This window comes from Phodopus roborovskii, unplaced genomic scaffold (assembly GCF_943737965.1).
Source record: "Phodopus roborovskii unplaced genomic scaffold, PHOROB, whole genome shotgun sequence".
NCBI lineage: Eukaryota > Metazoa > Chordata > Mammalia > Rodentia > Cricetidae > Phodopus > Phodopus roborovskii.
The window spans coordinates 4,502,867-4,516,966 of NW_026126651.1; the positions used below are offsets into that span (position 1 = coordinate 4,502,867).

At 43.2% G+C, this 14,100-nt stretch overlaps 1 protein-coding gene across 1 annotated transcript in view; it reads right to left on the minus strand.

The window, feature by feature from the left end:
- The window catches only part of Nell1 (neural EGFL like 1), a 651,975-nt gene that overhangs the window by 84,761 nt on the left and 553,114 nt on the right, over nt 1-14,100 (minus strand). The gene's annotated exons all lie outside the window — the stretch shown is intronic.

Sequence of the window (14,100 nt, forward strand, 5' to 3'; positions counted from 1 at the left end):
CAGATCCTTTCTTCCTTCTTTATTTTTTTTGTTAAAGCTTACTAGTTTTTACCTGAACCCACTTGATCTGAAATGCCACACTGATCCTTCTTCTCCTCTCCAGATAATTAGATAACAAGATGTGTATGGAGACCAGGGAGCTTTGGCTTTCTAAGAGGACATGCTCTTAACAGTTAACCGCAAACCCACCCGGCAGTTAAAGGCCAGGGAGTGATTTATGACCCAGTAGCAATCCAAAGAGTAATATGCTTAGTGGCATGAATTAAAATAATGTTGCAATGCATGAAATCTGGCCAGGAGGCTTGCGCATGAGCAGAGAGCAGTGGGCTGATTTTTTTTCTAGGGTGTGGAGGCATTCTCTGAGTAGTGAGCCACAGTTTGGAGACTCATTTTAAAGGGAAAGAGATCTGACAGTACACCTTAGACTTTGCTTCTGAGAGCCGAGACACCTCAAAGGTCATCAGGGGGGGAAAAAATGTCAGTTGTCTTTTGACACTAATGCTAAAGTCACTCCTGGAAATGAACTCAGGTGAGCTCTGCTGTCTTCCTGAACAGGCAAAAACAGATGTTCTCAAGCTGGCTTCATTTCTATTTCCCGCCCAGGGTCAACATGTTAGAAAGGAACACCTTTATGTTTTTAGGCTCCATCTAAGGCTTCGTGTAATCATTTCAAGTCTAAATCTACCAGGGTGCCACAGGTACACACCAGCACGCTTCAACTGTACACATGTTCATTCAGAGAACTCAAAAGAAAGATTCGGTCACAGAGCCTGGTTTATTGTTTAGTATATATGTCTTTTGTGAGAAAGTACGTCACCACATAGCTCGGTTAGCCTAGAACGCATTGTTCAGCCCACAGTGGCCTCAGACCTTTAGAAATCTTCCTGCCTCAGTTTCCCAAATGCTGTGTACCACCATCATGTATGGGGTTTAAGTCTGCTTCTTCATAGTTGTTGACTACGGACAAATCTTAAGTCTTAAACATCAGTCTCTTCATTTCTATAAAGAGAAGAGATGGCCTCTCTTTTGCAGAAAGGCTGTCATTGGTGATTATGTAACAAATATGAAGTGGTTGTCATAGCAAGGAAACAAACATTAACTGTTACAATTATGCTGCTAAGTCATGTAACTACTATTCCCAGTTGTCTTAGTTAGGGTTTTGATTGCTGTGAACCGACACCATGACCACAGCAATTCTTACAAAGGAAAACACTTAACTGGGCTGGCTTACAGCTTCAGAAGTTCAGTCCATTATCATCATAGCAGGGCATGGCAATAGGCAGACAGACGTGGTGCCAGAGCTGAGAGTCCTACATCTTGATCCGAAGGCAACAGGAAGTGAGCTGAGTATCAATCAAAAGAGATCCAGAAGCCCACCCACACGGTGACACACTTCCTCCAACAAAGCCACACCTCCTAATAATGCCACTCCCTATGAGCTTATGGGGCCAATTACATTTAAACTACCATACCAGTTCCATGGATTATTTTTTCCCTCATGGAAGGGAAACAGCATGGCTTTGGCATTTACTGACAGGCATGTCCAGCTCAGTAGCTGGGAGAGAGAAAGGATCAGGAAAGAACATGGGCTGAGTTTTATTAAAGTGTGTTCTAGTGGTTGAGAGTGCAAAGGTGGCCAGCCTGATCATTTTTGTCTCAGGCTCAGGTTATTTTTATGCCCCACGCTGCTTTCCTTCAACCTTGCGCATTCACTTCCAAGCTTAGAATCTTTGCTCTGGTACAAAGAAAGCAATCATTGAAAGGGGGACATAAAAATGAATGAAACATGATGTGAGCCATGTAGGGGCATTTTTTATGCTCAGTTTTTGACCAAAGGATTGCCAGACCATCTCAAATGGAAAATCAGGAAATGCAAGAAGAATTTCTCTGAAGGTTTTATAGCCTTAACTGGACATGTTATGGCTTTAGAAGGCTTAGGCACAATCTGTCAAATATGATGGTGGAGACTGAATGGGAATTCATATTTGTACATGACTATAAACAAATACAAAAGACCATGCCACACATTTTATATTTACTATGCTGCTCAAATTGCACAAAACCATGGTACAGGTGTTACAATTTTAATGCGGAACTGAACCACAGAGTCAGAATTCCCAGTTGCTGAACTGTGCAACCTAAGAAGCAGAGCCTTCCCTTCAGTGTGTTCCAGAGATGCCTGGGATGTGTGATGGGTAAGGGATTGGAGAAGGATCTGTGAGGCATGACTTCAGTCTTGTGGAGTTCATGACCTACTGTGGAAGAGGAGAAATATTATCAAGCAGTTTGGCAATCTCTTTTCATGACAATGCACTAAGTACCAAGTGAAAACTTAGAGGGAGCATTTCCACTGGTCTAAAGCTTCAAGAAAAAATGGCCCAGAATGGATGACAGAGATAAACGGACAGAAGGTAGACAAGAATGTAACAGGAAAATAAATAAACAGGGCAAAAACTGGAGAGGGAATAAATGTGAAGATTAAGTATGTGCAATGAAATATAACCTTTAAGGTAAGCATGGGCCAGAGATGAAAATGGAGAAAGGCAGAGCAAGATACTATAGTAAAGGGAGATGTCATTCTGTAAATATGTTTCTCATACCCGTTAGTTAATGAATAAAGCACTGTTGGCCAATAGGAAAGCAAGATAGGCGGGACTAGGAGACAAGGAGGAGAGAGGAAGGAGTAAGGAGGAGTCAAGATGGAGAGTCTGGAGAGAGCAGAACCGCCAGCCGCCTCTCTCCGGTTAGATAAGACCACGTGGAAATACATAGAAATGGGTTAATACTTAAGACAGAACTAGCCGATAAGAAACAAGTAACTCGCCAACAGCATTGTATCAAATACCATTATATCAAATACAAAGTCTCGATGTGTTAATTGGGGCAGGCACAGCAGCGGGACCAGACCAGCGTGGGGGGGGGGGAGAGGAGGAGGGGCCTTACTCCTTACACTATGGTAAGGATATTAGTCTCAATTTCATTAAGCACAGGAAGCTACAAAGATCTGAATGAGGAAAGGGGGAAGTTTTTTTTTTTTTTTTTGAATTGCAGATGTGTTGCTAAGAAACAGGGAGGACCATTAATAAGATTACTCTGCACAAGCATGATGACCTTGCTCATACTGTTCCATGTATCTGTAGTCACACATTATGAGTGGAAATAAAGTATCTACCTCATGAAAAGTGGTATGAATTAAATAATTCCTATATGAAAACACTCAAATATTTCATGGAGCCATCCCTTATTGTCTATGAGATATCAGTTCTTTTATGTTAGTGAAGGTGGAAATCTCTAATCAAGTTTGGGTCTTCATTAAACACTTCCGACAAGGATCTAAAACAAGCATATATTGGTGGTAACATATACATTCGGCACATCCCATAAATATGAGGAAGGATCTAGAAATAGGAAAAGCACAAAGATATACATAGTCTCTTCCTAAACATGTAATACTGCTCCTGGCTATTCAAGATGCTGCAGCTCATGAACACACTCCTACAGCACTCTGAAGTGATGGTGTTTATTGCTTTGTCATTCTTGCTTCATCTGTCCATACATTTCCTTGGACCTTGAGGAAATTCTTATTAGATAGCTTATCTTTGTCTCTCTCTACTTCTTGCAAATGTGTAGCACACAGACAGTATTTGATTCCAGTCCACTGAATGCATTTCATTCATTGCAAGGAAACAAGTGGAAATAAGCCCACTCTGCTAGGTTATATTCTGAACTGAAAAGGAATATGGAACAAAGAAGATTGCAGAGATCAGAGCAGCATAAATATAAATAATATTGATGGGTCTGGAGAGATGGCTTAAGAGCATGTCCCACTATTGCAGAGGACCTGGCTCAGCTTCTAGGACAAATACAGTGGCTCATAATTGTCTTAACTCCAGTTCCTGGAGATCTAATGCCCTCTTCTGAATGTTTTAGACATCAGGCATATATTCATACATGTATATGTAAGCAGACAAAACACTGACGCACATAAAATAAAACAAAAAAACAGTTTTAAAATAGACAATTGACTTCTCCCGTAGTTACAGAATTCTGGAGTTAAAATAAAACCTGAAAGATACCTTCCGCTGAGAACACTGAACTTTCTATGTGGGTGGGGACTAAGCATTGGGTAGATATTTGTGAAATGCCCTCCCATAGAGATGGCAGCCCATTCATTTTAACCTTTCAGCCCTACTTTAAGAAAGTGCTTGCATCATGTAGCATGTGGTCCTCTACTCAACCTCTATTATGGCATGCTAATCCTAAAATAAAAACTTAGATTTTTAGTGGAAAGTAGTCAAGCTCATGGACATTATACAGACAACTTTATCAATAATTTCACTGATCTGTGCCTCGCTAAGAGGACAGATGTCTCTAACATTCTTGCCATGACCTGGAAATGTCTATAATTCTTGCTTATGGATGAATGGAATGCAGCAAGCCCAGGATTTTTCCAGCAGGAAGCTATATGAAACACCTGTACAGGGCAGATGTTTCCATTCCAGATGCAACTTATTCTTCATAGTCTTAGAGTTCTGAGGACGTCGGCTGTTGTGTCACATTCATTGTTTTCTGTGTTCTATGCTTTCGGGTTAAAATACACAAGCCAAGAACTCATTTCTATCAACAGAGTGGTTTGGGGCATACATTCTTTTATCTTCCCCTAGCTCGGAAGGCCCCCAACTCCCCTGCATCCTAATCACACTTTCCTGGGTTAGAGACAGTTCTTAGTCACGAGCAGTATTAAAATGTTTAGTTACATCTACAGAGCTTTCCCAGAATTATTTATCCCTTTTCACCTTCCAGTCAAATGAAAATTACTGCTAGACTGACAAGCAGAAATATGCTCCCAGAGAAGCAAATTGGAGACAGGGCAGAGAAAGGTCCATGCCTTATGTGCATAGATGACTCACAGATTACATTTAGTCAGGAAGAAGTTATCTTAATCTTGTCACTGACTGGGAGTGGTAGCACAAATATACAATTCCAGCACTTGAGACACAGGGAATAGGAGGATGAAGAGTTTAAACGCCCGTCAGAGTTAAATGGAGAGACAAGGTCTGAAAACGAACAGCCACAGAAACTTCCCAAGCATAACTGGTTCAAGAATAACTAAGAAAGTAATATGCAGCCATTTGTGCCCATTCAGTGGCTTGTCATGGGTAGGCTTTGAGGATGGCTAAGTAATGAAGTGAGTCTATAATGGGCATTAAGAATATCGAATTTTGCAGTCAGGTGGCAGGTATTGGAGACCCTTGGTCACTCTGTCACTGCTCACTGCTATAGCCTGAGCTTTGCAGTTGAGGACATGCCTACAGTTGGTCATTTTGCTGCTTACCCACTTCCATCCTATTTCTCAGTTTGGAGGCTTATTGTTTTCAAAGGGGCAAAACCCAAACAAACAAATAATAACACAGAGGGGGGGAGCAGTGTAAGCCTCTTCCTCCTTCTCAACTTTCCTCAGTGCAAAGGAACTTTTGTGCTCTAAAAGATTCGCATCATCTGCTATCATGGTTCTTAATTAATCACATCTAACGCCCCTGCAAACACATTATAATCGGTGTCTTCATTCTCCTGAAATGAATTTTCATGGAAAGATAAACTGTCTGTATATCTAACCTTGGAATTTTATCACAAAACCTACATTTAAGATCCTAAATGAAATCTACAAGATAATACACATGCAGTATGTAACAGGGTAGGTATATCTGTTCTAAAAATTAAAGAGCTGTTAGATGATGGTAAGGTTCAACTCAAACGTAAGAGGATATGATTAAGCTCGTGTTTCCAGTGCCTTTCTTAGAATTAATTTTGAAGACATAAATAGGCATACTGGACACATCATAATCAACAGGAGTATGAGAGTGTGGAACAAAAAATCATGCAGGTGAAATCAGACCAATGCACAGATAAGACAGGGTATGTCATCAACAACAGACGATCTCCCAAGTCAGGATCCTTCCCGTGCACCAGCACAATTCTGAGCTCACTGCATTCTAGAGACAAATCATTTTATCGGTCAGGAAACTAAGTGGCGAAGGACCCAAAGTCACTCACAGCTGGAAAAACAGGTCTGAGATTCGAACCTGAGAGACACTGAAGGCTTCTGTGACAACCCCGGCCCCCAAAGGAAAGAAAGAGTCCAGACAGGAAGCTATTGAATAGAGTCCTTATAAACTGTGGTAAAGATGCTGTATTTATGGCAGGAGCATGGGGAAGACTAGGTTTTCATTAAGGGGATGGCAACTGGTGGGAGTTTGACCATGATGCAATGACATGAACAACAATATAAAAAGGGGGGTTACCTTTAAACCCTATTGCTCTATTTCGGCTTTTAAAAAATCCCAATATCCTAAGAAAATAGAACAAGTGCTAACCCTCTAATCATTCTGTTTATGAATGAGTAGAAAATTGCATAGTAAATACTCTAACTTAAGTGAACAATACTTAAGAAACTCTAACTTAAGAAACAATACTATGTTTCTTAAAAATGCATTTTCTTCTGAATGAATGTCTAGTGGAGAGGCTCTGGAGACAGTGCAGTCAGCAAAGCAGGTGTGAAGACGTGAGTATGATTCCCAGAATCCATGGAGAACCCAGATGTTGCAGCATACACTGCAATCTCAGGGCTGGGGGAGACGGGCAGACAGACCCCTAGACTGCTCAGGGAGTTCCAGGCCAGGAAGAGAAACTGTCTCAAATAAACAAATAAATAAATTAGTAAATAAGGGGCGGTGCCTGAGAAGCAACAAGGAAGATTGACCTGTGGCCTTGACTTGCACATACACACACAGGAGTACCCATACACATGTATACACACACACACACACACACACACACACAGAGGATTTGGGAGACATCCTTATCAGTCTGTTGGACATGATACAAGTACAGACAGATTTTGTTTTTGTCTGTAACACCTGGTCCCGCAGCCGTTTAGTCCTAAATAAACACAGAGTCTTATATTAATTATGACTTGTGTGGCCTATGGCTTAGCTCTTATTGGCCTATGCTTCTTATTGGCTAGCTCTCTCTTAACTATTAACCCATTTCTATTAACGTGTATATCTCCACATGGTCTTGGCTTACCAGTAATTCCAGTGCCCACTGCTTTGATAGCTACATGGTGTCTCTCTCAAAACCCTTCTCAGTGTTCATCTTCCCAGCATGCATTCTCCTAGTCCGGTAGCCCTGCCTATACTCCATGCTTGGCTGTATCCTGCATGTCCGTTAGCTGAGACAGCTTTATTCATCAACCAATAAGAGAAGCATATATTCACAGAATACAGAAGGACATCCCCCATCACACAAGTTTCAAATACTTGGCTCCTGTCCACTGAATGACAGTAGCACTAACTTTTCTCTTGACCAGGAAAATCCAAGTGCCACCACAGATTTCCAACATCTAGTGGCAGGCTGCCACCATCAACACCTATGATCTCCTCTTGGTGCTACATTGGGTCATTTTATTTCATGCTCGAGGTCACAGAGAACAGTGCTATCTTTGGCCATTTCAGTTGTGAGGGTTCTGAGCAAAATCTGGCCTGAAAACAAAACAAAACAAAACAAAAAAATCTTCTACATAAGGAAATCAGTTTTAAAAGTATTATTCCAGATTAGGATCCATCCTTCAATCCTTCATCCTCTCTCCATTGGGCATACACTTGTCCCCTGCCTTCTGTTCCTACCTTCTTTCTCTCTGGGCGAGCATTCAGCTAATGTCCCAGTCTTATATCACAGCAAGGAGTTGCAGTGACAGATTGCTGGCTGGTTCAGCCAGAGAGCTAGGAGCCTGTGGTGCTAGCTGTTTCTCCCTCCAAATGAGGCCCACTGGGTTTGTGTGTCCCTAATGGAATCTGCTAGCTGGGAGCCATGTCTGGTGTTCTGAATATCACTGGTACCTTGAGATGCCTGCATCATGCTCTAACAGCAAGGCTCTAGCTAGAGTGTGTAGCATTGCAGCAGCTTCAAACTCAACCACGCCAGCACGTTAGGGGCTAAGAATCAGGAGACAGTCCTCTGCCACCAATTAGCTCTGCGGCCGTGAGCAACCAACTGGTCCTTCTCTAAGTTTGAGTCTCTTCATGTGTAAAATAAGAGAACAGGGTCTCAAGACTCCTGGAGCCCTTCCCATCTTGACCCCATCTATCTGTTCCCCAGCTAGGAAGGCATTGGCCCAGCTTCTAGGAAAGATCAGTTGAACAGTCAGCTGTGCATTAGCAAGCACTGCTGTCTGGGGCTATGCATTCTGTGTTTTTTAAGCTTGGATGTAAGCTACCAGGGATATTCTGACCTGTTTCAAGTGTAGGCAGAGACGTAGCCCACGGGAAGGACCAGGATAGCATGAGCAATAAAAAATGATGACACCACTGTAAGGAAATTGCAGGCAGAAGGAGCCTTTGCCTGGCTTTTATTGTCTACCAATCCACTGTGTATTCCTCTTTCTCCTTCCCTCTTCAGAAAAACAACCTGTCTGTGGGGATGCTAAAGGAAAAAAAAAATAATAAAGGAATAGGCAAGACTCAGAGGAAGAAAACGTGAAGATTTTTAATAACTATTTTTATTTTAATAACTATTTTCTACAGTGTAATCTGATCATATTAACTTCCCAACTCCTCCCCTTAACTCCTTCCAGATCCACCCCAATTACGCCACCCGACCCAATGCCAGGAGTAAGGGTTGAATAAGGCAATGACTGACTCTTAGTGCAAGGGTTTCCTCCTCAAAAGACAATGCAAATAATAATGAACTTTGGAAAGTTGCCAAACACTCATTAAGATGTGCACAGGGGAATGTTCCAGAAAACTAGAGGCAGTGAAGCCTGTTGCAGGAAGGAACAGATCAGGGCTGAGGGAGTACCTTCCATTTTGAGTTCTAGATTATTGTACTAATTGGGTGACTTTGGTCAAATCATACAATTGATTTAGATGGCAATTTCTTCTGGATAAACATGGCTGTCATTACTTCATTATCATTATCATCATGATTTATAATAATAGTAGTAGTACCTGCTGATTCTTCAAATCTGCAGAACTCTTTTCCAAACTTAAACATCCATAAATCTCTAGTAACTGGTATAGAAAAAAAAAAAAATGGAATGATCCCAGGGCCCCAGAACCTCCTTTCTACAGCTCCACAATGGTGACCACCCAATCCCTCTTCATAAATCCCCGTGAAACACTTTGAATATGAATTGCTCCCATGGGCTACGGTGTTGAATGCTTGGCCCTAAGCTGGCAAAATATTTGTAGTACATTTATTTAGACTCATTGTCTCTCTCTCTCTCTCTCTCTCTCTCTCTCTCTCTCTCTCTCTCTCTCTCTCTCTCTCTGTGTGTGTGTGTGTGTGTGTGTGTGTGTGTACATGTGCCACAATCCACACATGGAGGTAAAGAACAACTTGAGGAGGGGTCCTCTCCTTCCATCCTGTAGGTTTTGGGGACTGACTTGTGCACTTCCAAGTTTATGCCCGGTCCTGCCCTCTTCCTCTCAACTTCTTGTCTGCCATAAGTTTCCACCCTCATAATAGTCTGTCAATCATCTATAAAGCAAAACCACCGGACTCATGAAACCAAAATAAATTTCCCATCCTTTAAGACGTTCCCTTCGCTATTGTGGTAGTAGATAGACCAATGTCTGCAATGCGCCCGGAAATATTTGAAACCCACCAGACCATGCTCCATGCAGTTTCTTCCGCTGTCACATTTACTCCCACACATTCCAAAAACAGTTCTTGAGAGCCTCTTGGATCACAAATAACCCACTAGACATTTCATTTTCACCCACTTTAGAAAAACAGGAACTGCGAAGGGCAGTACACCTGAGTATGCTCAGTTATGGTGCTCCGTTTAAATTATAAACTGAACTGGGTGTGGTGGCACACACCAGTCATCTCGGACTAGGGATGCTGTCAACCAGGGATACACAGTGACTTCAAAACTACCCTTAGACATACGCAAAATCTTATTTCAAAACCTGCACGAGTTTCTTCATGGGCACAGTGATTCCCCTGACTGCACAAGGTCCCGGGCCTAGAACCGAGGTTAATAACAACAGCAAACCGATGAATCTGGGTTATGCATTAGTCCTTGCAACTAGTTTAAAGATCCCACCGCTAAGGAGGCATAATGGCTAATTCCAAACTTGAAACTTTGAAGTCGATGAAGATGTATCTCAGAAATGCAGTGAATCTGTTGAGGCAAAAGTGTCTTTGCAAGACCCCGCCGCAGCCACCCTCAAAAACGTGTATTCGAAACCCTCTTTCACAACATTACCTTCTGCCCCCCCCGTATTTTGAAGTAAACACCCAGAGGCAGAAATGCCTTTACTAGTTCAAAAATAGCTAAAACTTGCCCTATACATTTCAGAATAAAAGGCAAACCTTGAAAATATCATTTTGTGTCCAGAAGAAAGGGTAACAGACTGGTGCTCAGCTACCTTGGTGCTATTTCTGAGAGCTTTTCAATCCACAGGGATGTTCACACCGTCTGCATCTAGATTAAAAGTAGATGCCCTATACAGAGATTCCCTGAGATAAGCTGCAAAGGCAGTCTTTGTGATGCCAGCTACCCAAAGTGCTAGTTTTTAAGTATCCTCACTGTTTCTCGACATTTTCCAGAAGGATGTGGGAATGAGTTTTACCTACTCTCGGGTATGGATGGGCTGTGGCTGCTGCAGTTTTGTGAGCATTTGTTGGAGTAAGAACATGTGTGTTCAGTGATCAGATTAAAACACCGGCCTCCGGCTGGGAAAATGCTCACAGTAACATTAGTTCACTAGGTGCAGAAGACGCACTTGTCCACCGACAATGAGAGAGAGACTTGGAAATTTTGTGCCCATCAGATTGAGATACCAGGACACTGGAGATGTCAACTCAAGAGGAAGAGTGTTTGTGTTAGCTCTAGGTTTCAGTCTGGGGTGGATGTGTGATTTGGGTGATGTTGAATATCATGGGCACAAGATCATGTGATCAAGCACAGATGCTCACTTCATAGGTCAGAGAGCAGATAGAGGAAGGCAGAGGGAGGAGATCAAGGGGCCAGGAGCACGATACTTCCGCCATCTAGGCCCCATCATGTAAAATGCCCACCATTTCCCAGAGTATCGGGTTAGGGTTAGGTTAGGGTTAGGGTTATATCGCCTACAGCTGGGACCCAAGCCTTCAGCAACAAGACCGTTGTGCAGCAATACTCAAATCCAAATGCCCACATCAGTCTATCTCCTTAAGGGAAGAGCAGCTCTTATGAGGCAGGTGGAGGTAAGGTATGACCCACATAGAGAAATTTAGGTGGTGTGATCCAGCCAATCCGATCACTTTAATTCAGAACTAACTGATCTTGGTCACAGACTCCAGATCCCTGCCGTATGAACTGCCAGGACACAGTGGGTCCAAACTCAGTCCCAGGGGCCCCTCTGTTCTCATCCAGTCCTCATCAATGCACAGCCTTGCTTCTGTACCACTCACTGAGCGTGTCACCTAACAAGGAGGGGCATTTTCTTCTCTGAGGTCACGAGTGAGTGTTGAGCGCGTATCCTGTATCCAAAGTAATTGTTTTCAATTAAGGCAATACTAACAATGCTTCCCATCATCCACTAGCTTACAGAATAGGGTGTTAATTAAAGCGCATATCCATCTAAGAATTTGGGAAATGTATTACTAAAGATGTTTATCAGCGATTCTGGGCCAAATATTCACGATGTGGCAGGATCCCACATTGATTTAACATTTCACTATGTGCCCCTAATTCTTTCTTTAGAAAACAATTATTTCCGTCCCCCCCCCCCACATAACAACGTAGGGGAAAGGTGGGTGTGTCCGCTCCAGTAATTCATCGGGTCCAACTATTTTCCACATATCTCACTGTATATATATAACTATAGAAAAGAAGTCATCCAGCCTTTGAGAATTTCTCCAAACATCAGAGAATGAAACTGGTTACATAACGGCTGGAGGGCTCAGTGTTCTCATGGCCAGAACTCTCCCCATACAAGCCAGAGCTCCAGATTAGAGCAAACGGACAAATTCATCCCCAGCCTCACAACAGCAGTCCGTCTCATGCGGTTTAGCCCCACAGCTCTCTATTCTGTGTAATTCGTGTCAGGGGAAAAAGTCAGTTTCCTAGCTATAGCTACCTCCCACCATTGATTCTACTGCAAGTGGGCAGCTAACTGCCTCTAACCACCAAGGCAGAATCAGCTTTATAAAGAATCACAGGGGCTTCTTCACAGTTCGCTGCTTGACTGGAAGCTTCTAAAACCGCTAGGATCGTCATGCATGTAGGTCTCAGCTGGTTCATGTCAAGGACCACATGCCTCTCAGAGGCCGTTCTCAGCCATGAACAAGAACGCCAGTCTCTGTGGCTCTGATCTACCATGTGCTCTCATTCATCTGTTTCTTTTTTTAAATATTTTTTCTGCCACGCCCTTGGAGCCCCTGTTCTAAGATGAAAAGCCCACCCTTTCACAGAGTCCCTCCCCTCCAATCAGACTCGCAAGTTGGTTTTGTGCCTTGCTTCTGCTTCATGTAACTTTACACCTGTGAAACACGCTTCTTCTCTAAGAAGACCGCGGTCCCTTTACCCCAGTGTGCAAAGTGAAAGGCTCCTCTTCCTATTGCCCTTGCCCGGCTCTAGACCATTGGTTCGTCAGTCGTCACGTGACCCTTTGATCTTTCGAGGCTCATGTCACCCCGCTTTACCGCATCTACTCTGTATCTCCCTTTGATGTTCCCATGACTGCCTTTCCCTAGTCAGCATGCTGAGATGGCGCCGTCTTCCTCGCAGCTTCTCATTCTTTCATCACAGGAAAAATGGCAGCACTCATGTTCAAGAGGTGTGGACACTTCTCTCCATGCCTGTTCCCCGCTGTCCCTGCTCCCCAAGACGGCAGCTGCTGGCTCAGCATCCTCTCAGTCCTTCGCACCACACCCTTGGCTCCTCGGGTACTGTAGTCCCCCTGCACATACCTCTGCTCCATGCAACACCTCCTGAAAGGCTAGTTTTCCAGTATCAAGCTTGTGTCCCATTCAACTCACTTATGGTCAAAACTTTCAAAGTTTTAAACTCTGCCACAGTTTTCCCAGGTTCTGAATTGGATAGCCCATCTCCAACACCAAGACAGGTTGCCCATTTTTATGTGAGCTGCGGACCCTGCAATGAGCGATCTTAAGGAGATCCTGGGCTCCAGAGAGGCACGTGGGGGATATTTTTCCTTCTCTAATTATCTCTCTCTGACATCCTCATAATTATTCCTAATCTTCCACATCTCCTTCTACCACAGAAGGCACATGAACCGAGTCTTAGATGCACAGTGTCCTAGCATGAAGCTTCTTCCTTGCTGAACCTTGAGTTGTTTATCCATAACACTGGGACTATTCAAATAGTCCCACATTGCGGTTAAATAAGGATCAGGATAAACAAATAGGCCGAATAGATGTTTATTCAGGGAGAAATAACTTACAACCTAGACAGATGAACACCAGCAAGTTCCACTGGATGCTCTCCTATCCGAGTCCCGCCAGCAAGAGAGCATTCCCAGGCTCTTGGACCTCCTTCCACAGGTCACTTCCGCCCCTGGCTCCACCCCCCAATGGGCATGGTCAGTGCCACAGAAGGAGACAAAGTGAAAATCCCACTACAGTCCCAGAAGAAAGGTCATTGGTAAAGTGCTTGCTGCATAAGCATGAGGACTTTAGTTCAGATCCACAGCAGCATGCTGAAGAGATGAAGACAAGAAGATCCCGAGGGCTTGCTGATAGACAAAACAAACTGATGAGCTCCAGGACCAGTGGGCAAAGGCCCCATCAAAGATAAGGCTGACAAAGAAAACAGCCAATGTTCACCTTTAGTCGGCTTAGATAGGCATATGTACACTCATGTAAACACACACACACACACACACACACACACACACACTAAGAAAACCCCAGGACTTGGATTATTTCTAAATATATATTGCTGATATAGTACAGATGTGACAGATGAGGAGAAAAGAAGTTGGAAGATGAACTAGGCTTTCTTCTCTTTAAGAACTCTTGATTCCCTTCTCCATATCTACAAATACCCTCTCTGCCTCTCATTTAGTCCTATGCCTGAAACACAATCTC